Raw genomic sequence first — 11,985 nt, 5'->3', positions numbered from 1 at the left:
GAAGGATCTGGAGGATATCATCCTTAGTGAGGTAACCCAATCACAAAAGAAGTCACTAGATATGCACTCACTGATAAGCGGATATTAGCCCAGAATCTTAGAATACCCAAGATACATTTTGCAAGGCACACACCTTTAATCCCAGCACTCCCGGAGGCAGAGGCAGTCAGATTTCTGAGTTCGAGGTCAGCCTAGTCTACAAAGTGAGTTACAGGACAGCCAGGGCGATAGAGAGAAACCCTGTCTTGAAAAACCAAAAAAAAAAAAAAAAAGGAGAAGCAATAGTGTTTGGGTTTGGTGGCTTATGATGGGATGGATCCCCATGTGCGGTAGTCTCTGGATAGTCCATCCTTTCGTCTTAGCTCCAAACTTTGTCTCTGTAACTCCTTTCATGGGTGTTTTGTTCCCTATTCTAAGGAGTAATGAAGTATCTATACATTGGTCTTCCTTCTTCTTGGTTTTCTTGTGTTTTGCAAACTGTATCTTGGGTATTNTAAGTTTCTGGGCCAATATCCACTTATCAGTGAGTGCATATCTAGTGGCTTCTTTGTGATTGGGTTACCTCACTAAGGATGATATCCTCCAGATCCATCTACTTGCCCAAGAATTTCATAAATTCATTGTTTTTAATAGCTGAGTAGTACTCCATTGTGTAAATGTACCACATTTTCTGTATCCATTCCTCTGTTGATGGATATCTGGGTTCTTTCCAGCTTCTGGCTATTATAAATATGATAGTTAGAAATAACAACAGCCAGGCCAGATTATCAGGTTCTCATATAATGAAATGGGGGCTGAGCTCCAGCCAGTGCCCAAGCAGAGATGAGAACAGTTTATCTAGGGCTAGGACTTCCCAGCAGTGAGAAAGAAACTGTCTCAAGGAGAGAGAAAAATCTCACTCCAGAGAAGATGTCCTAGAATGAAGGGTCAGTGAGAAGGCCTGTCATGACTGTGAATACCTCCATCCCTAAGGGCACGAGAGGGTGTGTGTGGGAAGCTTATCAATTCACTGGTGTTTGGATGGAGGTCTAGCAATCCAATGACTGGAAAGTCCACGTGGCAGTGGGGAATATGAACCTGTGAGCTTCTAGATCTAAGCAACAAATGTTGTGTTTTATAAAAAGCCATATATGTTTATAGAGTACAGTATGGTGAGGTGGGAGGGGTGCTTCCCATGCTGAGGCACCCCTTCTCCCTGAGGTGCCAGCCATTTTACAGTCATAGTGTAGAATAGAGTTTATCTGGAGCACAGGAAGGGGAGTTGAGAAAGGAGTAGAGAGAAAGAAAGACAGAGACAGAGACAGACGGGGGGGGGGGGGAGGTTGGCCAGGAGCATGTGAAGAAAGAAGGGGGAGGGGAGGTGAAGAGAGGGAAAAAGGGGTTAGGCAGAGAAGAAATCAGAATGGCATAGAAAGTAAGAGGGGCAGAGAGAGTAAGGAAGGGTCAAACAACCCCTTTTAAAGCAAACCAGGCCTCCCTTGTTGTTGTCTGGTAACTGCTGGACAGAACCTACAAAAATTGCCAACAACAGCTATCCAACATTTCATATATATATATATATATATATATATATATATATATATATATATATATATGAAAGATATATATTTAAGCTAGGCTTAAAAATATATCTATGAAGGTGACCCTAGCTGAGATTCCTACCAGCAAGGGATACAGAGACTGAAATGGCCACCTCCTGTAGCCAGGAATGATTTCCAATGGAGCGAGAGAGACATCAACCTACCCATAAAACCATCAACTCAAAATTTGTCCTGTCTACAAGATGTGTAGGGATAAAGATGGAGGAGAGACTGAGGGAATGACCAACCAATAACTGCCCCAATTTCAAAATCATCCCATGTGAGAGAGTCAACCCTTGGCACTATTAATGATAATCTGCGATGCTTGCCAACAGGAACTTAGCATAACTGTCCCCACCCGTCAGAGAGTCATCTAGCAGCTGATGGAAGCAGATGCAGAGTGCCACAGTGAAAAATCAGGGAGAGCCTAGAGAATCTTGTGAAAGAGTAGGAGACAGAATTGAGCAAGCCAGAGGGTTCAAGAACACCACAAAGAGACCTATAGTTTCAACTAACCTTGGCCCTGGAAGCTCTCAGAGACTGAACCACCAACCAAAGAGCATGCAGAGGCTGGACCTAGGCCCCCATACATTCATAGCAGATGTGTAGCTTGGTCTTCATGTTGGTCCCCTGACAATTGGAATGGGGTCTGTCTCTGACTGTTGCTTGTCATTGGATTTCCTTCCCCAACTGAACTGTCTGCTTGGGCCTCAGTGGGAGGGGATGTGCTTAGTTTTGCTGAGACTGGATGTCTCAGGGTGGGGTGGTACCCAAGGGTGCTTTAGTTTCTCTGAGGAGAGGGGGAGGGGTTAATGGGGGAGGGATTTGTAAGGATGGGACTAGGAGGAGAAGAGGGATGGGGCTGCAGTCAGGATGTAAAGTGAATACATATATTAATGTAATAAAAAGAAACAAAACCCCCACAATTATTTAGACTTTAGTGGTATGATCTCATAAAAGAATTTAGTAAAGGAATTTACTAAACAAATACTGTAGACACAGTAGCAGCTGTATCCAGGTCCAGGCCCTAGTTTCAAGCAGTTAACAAAAGAAACTCACAGGCTCTCTGGGACAGATTCTCATCTCACTGTTTCTTTGCATTTCTTAACTTAAATTCTGTTTAATGCTTGCCTAGTTTATTAGAATTCATTCTCCCCCACCCCCCAGGGGCTGGAAAGATGGCTCCTGTTAAGAGCATTTGCTACTCTTTCAGAATCTATGGGTTTAGTTTTCAACAGCCACATTAGGCAACACACAGCCACTTAGGACTATTTCCAAGAGGTTGTTGGAGACATCATTCCAAAATGCTTCCAAAGGCATCTTCACACTACAAACACACAACTAAAACAAACACATACACACACACACACACACACACACACACACACACACACACACACTGACAAAACTAAAATAAATCTTTTAAGAACTCTATCTTTTCAGTTTTATGAAACATTCAAAAAAGTGCCAGGTGATGCTTCTTGATGAGTTATTGGTCAGAGAGTTCCAGAAGGCTCCTGAAATCATCCAAATTTCTGCCACTCCTCTTGGCTGTCCACCATCATTAGCTGATAGTACCTATTGCTGAAAGCACTATAGAGCTTCTATGTAGGCTATATAGAAGTCAAGTACCAAGGTGTTAGACAAAATGTACTTATTTGTGCAATAGTGGCATGGCTTTTATAGAGTAACCAACTTGTTTTTGATTGTCTTTGAGGCCTACTCCATAGGAAGGAGTCCACGCTTGGTTCTATAAATCTGGTTAAAACTCCAGCAGGAGTGGGTGGGTTGGGGAGCAGGGCAGGAGCGGGAGAGTATAGGGGGCTTTGGGGATAACATTTGAAATGTAAATGAAGAAAATATCTAATAAAAATGCCTTAAAAAAATCCAGGCTTCAGCGGGTCATAGCCTTAGTGCAGTGGTTCTCAGCCTAGGAATTGTGACCCCTTTGGGAGTCAAATGATCTTTTCACAGAGGTCATCTAAAACCATCAGAAAGCATAGATATTTACATTATGATTCATAACAATAGCAATAAAAATAATATTAGGGTTTGGGGTCGCCACAATATAAGAAACTGTATTAAAGGGTTGCAGCATTGGGAAGGGTGAGAGGCACTGCCTGAGGGAGCCCTTACTCGTGTTGTTTAGCTAAGATGACATGGTACCAAACTATCTTCTAAATATTTCTCTTTATATACATAGACAAATGTTAGTCTCAGGTTTAGTCAGAGGAGTTTTTCTTTAAGAGGAGATGGTGGCAAAAACAGACCGTCATAGCTTCTTAAGGTGCTGAGAGTCAGCAATGGTTGAGCAACCGTCTTTTTAAGTAGTACGTTTCTACAATCCTTTCCAAAGCATATAGAGTAATTTGAAAGAGTATGTTGAGATTCAGAGATGGGCTGTAATAATCCGAAGATAGGGAGCAAAGCTGAGAAATCTATCCTCTGGGCATGATACCGTGAATGCAGTCATGATCAAACATCAGCGGAATTTGCCTGTTCTGTGCCTACACAAGACTGAACTTATCAATCGTCCATCACTGATCAGAAAGGGCCGTCCACGCTCCCTGATGCACTGTTGGCTACTGATGGGTTTGGAGCAAGGTCAGTCATTGTTTTCAACTGTGAATCACAGCTGAATCCTCAAGTCTCCATGGGATAGTTCCAAACCTCTGGTTACAAAGAAGGCCCTGATTAAACTCACTGGGTCACAAAATACAACAAGAAGACATGAATGTGAGAGGGAAACTTGTTGGGAGGAGGCAAGAGTAGGCGGGAGATAAGAGAGAGTAGGCGATAAGAATAATTAGAATGCATAATATATGAGCACGAAATTCTCAAAGAACAAATTTAATAAAAGTTATTAAAAATACATTTTTTCTGTGCCATCTACAGTGGCTTCACTAAAAACACCTCCAAAACCTGGATTTAAATTTAATATCTTATCTACCCCCCTCACCTCTTTTTTTTTCTTTTTCATTTCTTTTTGGTAATGACTAAAGTCAAACACCAAAGATTATTTTGTTTCTCATCAGTTAACTGGTTAAATGGGTGGCTGCTTTCTGTCAGGCAGTCTTTCAAGCCCTGGGTAGGAAATCAGAACATACAGGAAAGGCTCTTCTTTCAGTTTATTTAAAAATAGTTTTTGGTTTTTGTTTTTGTTTTTGTTTTTTTGAGACAGGGTTTCTCTGTGTAGCCCTGGCTGTCCTGGAACTCACTCTGTAGACCAGGCTGGCCTTGAATTCAGAAATCCGCCTGCCTCTGCCTCCTGAGTGCTGGGATTAAAGGCGTGCGCCACCACCGCCCGGTTTAAAAATAGTTTTAATTTTATTTTTTATAATTATTAAATTTTTATTGTACATCTGATTTTTCTCTTTTTTTTTTCCCTCTAAAGAGCCATGGCTTTAAAATTCATATTGTCAGACTGTAATACCCATTCACCTGGGACTCCAAGTTTTTTCTCCTAATTGTTTGAAGATTTCAATAAGTGAATTGTGATAGCAGTTTGCGTGTTTTCCACCTGCAGTTGCTGATGGGCTCAGCAGCTCTAACATTTTTTCCCTGTTATCTTCTTGATTTTTTTCTTTCTCTAACGAGTACTTCTACTACTTATCACCACAGTCATTCTTTAAAATTATTTTAGCTATAAGTTAATTATCTTTAATGTCAAGTTTTAGCTTTCTTCTTTCTTGTTCCATTAGTGCCATTTGACTTGATCAGTTCCTCTTTTTTTACATTCCTTTACTTCCTTGACAACATTTTCTTTGTTCCACCATTAATTGTCCTTTTTTGCTACCTTCTCATTTTCACAGAGCTTGGTTCCATCTTTGAGGCTTAACTCAAAGATGCTTTTCTTCTTCATCAATAGTAAATCTTAAGGGATTTCATCAATGTATATAATTTTAACTCCAAACTTCAAGTCGTTAAATACTAAGTGTCTATTTTCACTTGGGACTTTGGCAGGTTCTGTGCTCAAGTTTTTAGTTAATATATGTTAGGCATCTCAAACTCAGTGTGACTGAATGGAAACTCTTCACACACCCCTTTCTGAACCCTTACTACATACCCAGTATCTTAGTTATCCCCCTCTTAGCAAGGGACAATCTGGTTTTGTTTGTCTAGGTTATGAGTACTTTTCTTTGTCACAGATACAAATTGTAATCTATTTGGAAGTCATGTAGATTTACTCTGAAAGTACATTTGGAATCTGACTATTTCTTCTTCCCTCCACTATTGCCATCTAATGTGAACCATTGTCCTTTTGTAAGAGCTACTGATGAGCACTTGCAGCACGTCTTCTCACTGTCTCATATTCTCTGTGTCTGATGACATCTTGTATTTGTCTATTTGACAGGAGCCCCCAAATAGCAGACCCATAAGCAATATAGAAAACTCCCTTTTGTACACGTGAAACCCTCTGACACCAGTGACCCAGTCTCCTTCTTCATTATTGCCTCCCAGTGAAGAGGAGCTATCTCATAGGTAGCTCAGGTGTCAGCCATATAGTCTATGTTCTGTTCAAGGTCAGAGAAGAAGTGCTTGCTCTAAAAGGATATTTATTAAAATATCTTTAAAAGATGATATAAATTTGGGTTCCTTGGAAAGGCAGATATATCTGTGAGGAGTTGTGGGGCAGGGCGACTACATTCAAAATACATTGTATGCAGTCATATTGGTGATATACATACATATATATATATATATATATATATATATATATATATATATATATACAAGGAGTGAGTAATCTGAAAGGGTCTGGAAGGAGAAAAAGCAAGGGGTAAATGATGTCATAACCTCAAAAAAAAAAAAAAAGAAATTATTAGAAACAGACGGTATGGCGTTCTCTAAGAAATAACACAAATTTAAAAAGAAAAAGGAATACAAAAAATTCACTTCCTGTTTCAAGCTTTTATCCCTAGTGATGACTTGGTTTTGTTAGAAGTAAAGTTTATTGGGAAGGTGGAAAGTGCAGTTTTCCTAGTTGGTCAAGTGACCAGCTAACTCTTATAGGAAGATAGAACAAACATTGAACATCAGTCAAGCAGTCTCTGCACCATCCCACAAGATATTTACATAGCCAAATGCCAGAGCAAACTTTTTCAAAACATAAGCTCTCTATTCAAGTTTTTAAAGGTCTTTGGCAGTTCCTGAGGCTGCATGTGCTCTGGATCCTAGTTGTCAGTCTAATATCATTTTTTTTTATGGCTCATTAGTTACTGTTTTCCAGTTATCTCCTTGCCATTTCTTATGTAATTTTAGCACTTTGAGACTATTTGCTCATCACATGGCTGTTTGACCTGCTGGGAACACTCTTTGCCTATGTTTTCACACATACCTTTTATTGGCTTAACAGTGTTGGCCCAAATCAAACTAAATCCTCAAAACGTGACCTTATTTCAAAGTGAGGTCTTTGCAGTCACCTTTAAGGAAAATTCTGTCAAGGATAATTTTATCCTGGGTTTGGAGGAGGCTCTAAACCTACTGGCTGTTACCCCTATGAAGAGATGACAGAAAGATGCAGAGAGGAAGTTCATGTGAAGAGGAAGACAAAGGTTGTGGTGTGCTCTTAGGAGCTAAAGATCTCTGAGTGCCTTCTGAAAATGGAAGACTGAATGTAGCCAGCAGAGTGAACACAGGCAATTTCAGGCTTCTGGGTTTCAGAACTTCAAGAGAAGAAATTGATGTGGTTGTGGTAATTGATACAATGCCAGACTCTTTCTGCATTCATATCAGATTACTGCTCAAATAAGCCCAGCCGAGCTAATTACTCATACCTACCCATTTATCCTCACTATTGCCTTGACCTAATTTGTTTTTCCCCATAACACATATTATAATCTCATATATATTGCAGTTGATTTATTCTGTTTCATCTGAAGTGGGATACTGACCCTATTAGGACTTAACTTTATTTCTTTTCTGATGTATTTCCTGTGCCTAGAAGAGGGTGGGCACATACTAGGCACTCAATAAATGTCATAGTCCAATCACATCCATGATTGCAGTATTCCATGGATTATGCTCCATAAATGATTATTGCATTTAGGCTTTAGAATGAAGTATGGGAATGTCATGTTGATTTTCTTCATTCTATGTCAAGGGGAGACATCTATCTTACTGCCAATAAATGCTAAGATTTTTTCCCCCTAGAAAGCAGTTTGGGTTGGCTTTGGTAGCAGAGTCTTTTCATCCGAAAATCAAGAGCATCCTCAGAGAATATAGAGCACAGTAGGGATGATTTTCACTTAGAGAACTTTATTTTTATGACATTAGTTTGAGATTGTCTCCTTCAACTATAGGAAGCTTCAGAAAACTTGCTCTAGCATGTCTAGACCTGAAAGGGAAGAGCCTTTTGATGTTCCTACAAGGCAGCTGCCAAGCATCTCCGTCAAGTTTCTGAGGGATTTGCCTTACTTTATTATGTTGCTCATTATCACAAAATTAAATTTTTGGAGAGCCGAAAAATCAGGTTAATGATTTTGGCATTTTCGCTTTTTAGCAATTGTAATATTTCCATGTTTGCTGGGATTAGAGACTAGGATCAATTGTTTTGCTTTGTTTGTGGTGGAATGCAGCTGAATAATTTTTGATATTTTTATATTATTTTTTATTGGTTATTTCATTTACATTTCAAATGTTGTCCCCCTTCTGGGTTTCCCATCTACAACCCCCCTATCCCATCCTCTCTCCCTCTGACTCTATGAGGGTGCTCCCCCAACCACACACCCACTCCCACCTCAGTGCTCTAGCATCATCTATGCTGGAGTATCAAGCTTCCACAGATCCAAGGACCCCCTCTCTCATTGATGCCAGATAAGGCAAACCTCTGCCACATCTCCGGCTGGAGCCATGTGTCCCTCCATGGGGAGTCCAGTTAGTTGATATTGTTGTTCTTCCTATGGGGTTGCGATCACCTTCAGCTCTTTCTGTCCTTCCTTTAACTCTTCCCTTGGGGTTCCTGCTCAGTCTGATGGTTGGCTGCAAGCATCTACTTCTGCATTGATCAGGCTCTGGCAGAGCTTCTCAGGAAACAGCAATTCCAGGCTCCTGTCAGCAAGTGCTTTTTGGCATCAGCAATAGGATCTGGGTTTGGTGTCTGCAGATGGGATGAATCCCTAGGTGGGGCAACTCTGGATGGCCTTTCCTTCAGTCTTTGCTCCTTTCTTTGTCCCTATATTTCCTTTAAAGGGGAAGAATTCTAGGTGGGGATGACATCAGCCGAAATACCCCACATAGGGGAGACAGAACCTGTTTAGACTGTATCCAGTGTATAGGCATAGCCCCCCTCCCCCTCCTATCTATCTTAACAATTTTATCGCAGCTGAAGATTTTTGAAGAGAATCATAGTAGTTTGTAAAATGTATTTTCTTAGATATAGAAAAGACTGGCAAAAATCAAGGGATGACTTCACATTTAGATGAGAGTGGATGAGAAATTCCTGTGGGATGGAAAAGGACAGTGGTAGGAGGAGGATGAGGACACAGACCACATCACAAGTCTATGGTTTAGCAGAATATTTGTTGTGACAAGTCGAAGCCGAAAAACAAACCAAAATAATTCAAAAGTGTGGTTACCTTAATTGATAAGCAAGCCAGCACACAAACAAACAAACAAACAAACAAAATGGCGCTGCAAAAGGAGAAAAGGGATTGGAAGGTGAAAGGATGACCATCTGTTAGAAATCTTTGTTGGCTTGAAGTCCTTTGAGAATAGCATGGAGCTGTACACGATCTCAGATGTTTGTGACCAAATGAGAAAAAAGATGAATGTCTAAGACACAATTCTATGTGTCTCCAGTTCTTTAGTGGAGGTACCTGTATCTAAGGCATTACTTTTTACCGAAGTACTAGCCAAAGGCACACTGGTTACTATATTTGACATCAGGAAACTAGGTCCAGGGTGCCTTTGCTTGTCATTTTTTTTTTCTGCTTTAAAAGACTATCATTTTTCTTTTCCAAGGCTTTCTGTATTTATGAAGGAACCAAATCCAAATTCCATAGAATGAAATGGTTTTAGTAACTTTGGCTGAGTCTCGTATGACCTAAAAGTTACATTACAGCATTACCACAGTTGGCACAATTGCTCAGGAGTGCCTTTTATATAAAAGGCCAAAATTAACATAGGAATGAAGGAAGAAGGTAGCATACTCTCTTTTTTGGTTCTTAAACAGTAATCTATCTAAATCCTTATGTTGGCAAAAATGATGCTCACATTTCGAAAATTAAAGCAGAAAGCTTTGCTATGGAGGAAAAAAATGCATCTTATAGTCATATTTCTCCCCAAATATCACCTTATCTGGAATATAAAAGAATCTCCTACGTATGGGGTTGTTTTACTGACAAAATGGTTTAGCACATATTGTAACGAAATGTGAAGCTTGGATCACAGCAGAGATATTTTGATATTGTATACTTGGATTGCTATTATTTTTTAACATTTGTCCATTTTCATATGTATCTGTGTTTTTCCTGCATGTACATCTATGAGGCCATCAGATCCCTTGAAACTGGAGTTACAAACAGTTGTGAGCTGCCATGTGCGTGCTGGAAATTGAACCCAGGTCCTCCGGAAGAGCAGCCAGTGCTCTTGACCACCGAGACAACTATCCAACCCCAAAGTATTAATTTTTAAGAGAAATTTTATAGATAAAAGAAAAATGAAATTTTTAGGATCTTTCTGATTTTTGTTGTTGTTGTTGCCCAGTAGAGGTTTAAATAAGATGGGCCTGGCGTTCAGGTAATGATGGCTTTGAATGCTATGCTGTCCATTTCTACCAGCAAAATGGGTTTGGTTTGCGATCTGTGAACTACGGATGTACACTTCTATACTCCAGAGTTGTGAGGGTTAAATGAGATAATGGATTGAAGTGTGGCCATTGTGATATTATACAGCATAGATATATTTTGGATACAACATAGATAAGTAACTTATAGGTTATTTTATTTTATGTAAACATGAGTAGAAAATTTTCAACAACACAAGGCAAATTAATTTGCACATAGTTCTCAGAGATCAAGTGTAATATATGTGTATATATATATATATATATATATATATATATATATATATATATACTCTTTAACTTTTAAAATTTATCTGTTTATCATTATGAAGGATGGAACTCACAGGACAAGCTTATATCTCCTCCGAATCTTTCATTGCTCAATCTGGCTCCATTTTTAAGCCAGCTTTGACTGCACGGGCAAACAGGAAGAACACAGGTGGTTGCACAGATATTTTCAAAGCACCATAAGGGATGGGAAAATTCCACAAACTGCCATCACTCTAGTTGCCTTAGGATTTTGGAGACATCTGTTGGTTGTGTTATTGGGAATCAAAATCTGCTCTTTTTATGACAATGGGAACATTTCCTTTCAAGGAGCCACTGGAGCATTAAGGAAGGCAATGTCCCCAAGAGACTGGTAATAGGTCATTTAATCAACTGTGTTTGGAAGCTGCCTTCTTGAACAGCATTGCTCTATGCTCTGGGGAGGGTATGGGGGCAGATTTGCAGAGGTATGGAGAGGCAGGCTTCCCTTACTAAATATTGTTTCTCTGGCTTTGCAGGTGGTTCTAATTAGAGCAAAGTTGTGCTTAATTTGTTTATATCTAAATTATATAAATTATAGCAAAATTTTTTAAAAAAGAAAAATATAAAAACCAAAATTGTTCCTAGAATCTTCCATATGTATGCTTTTGCAGAGACTGGATTCCCCCCCCCTTCTGCTTTTTTCAGTAGTTTCTTCTGATAATAAATGTTAAGTTATACTAAATGTGAAAATGTACGTGCAAACCTCCAGACTGTTGAGACGAGGTGACTTAAGACAGATGATGAAAAGAAAGGTCTAAAATATAATTGCTGATAGTAAATCGCATTCCAACAAGATAGGTATTTTTGGTTTCCCAGTGTGTCCACAAAATCTAGGCTTAAAAATGATCAATGAAAGGAAGAAAATCACCAAAGAATATAAATGTCATACACATCTATAGGGTGTTTCAAGAATACTAAACCGACCACGCAGAAAACATGAGACAATAAAATAAGGCTTCAGCTCTGTTGTTGGAAGTGGAAGCCCACTGGAGACCAAGTTCAATGCTAACAGAAGAGAAGGTAATAGAGGAAATGTGGCACATAGCCTTTCTGGTTAGGGTTTGTTTTCCAGGAAGCATAGAAGAACTCTCATTTACATCCTGGAATAGCAGCTTCAGCCTGAGATTGGGAGAGGCCCTAGGAAAACAAGAGCTTCCAAACACTGGCTACATGGGTGCCAAGATCATTGGGCAGAAGCATTCTATCATACCCTTGTTCATACTAGTTTACCTACACATCTTAAAATCCTGTACTTTGTGTAAACTGGTTGTTTGGTTCAGCTGTCAAAATAAGTATTTTCATTATAAAATA

The sequence above is a fragment of the Mus pahari genome, chromosome 2 (genome assembly GCF_900095145.1).
Source record: "Mus pahari chromosome 2, PAHARI_EIJ_v1.1, whole genome shotgun sequence".
Taxonomy (NCBI): Eukaryota; Metazoa; Chordata; class Mammalia; order Rodentia; family Muridae; genus Mus; species Mus pahari.
The sequence above is the reverse complement of the archived record's forward strand: the minus strand, read 5'-3'. Positions refer to the sequence as shown.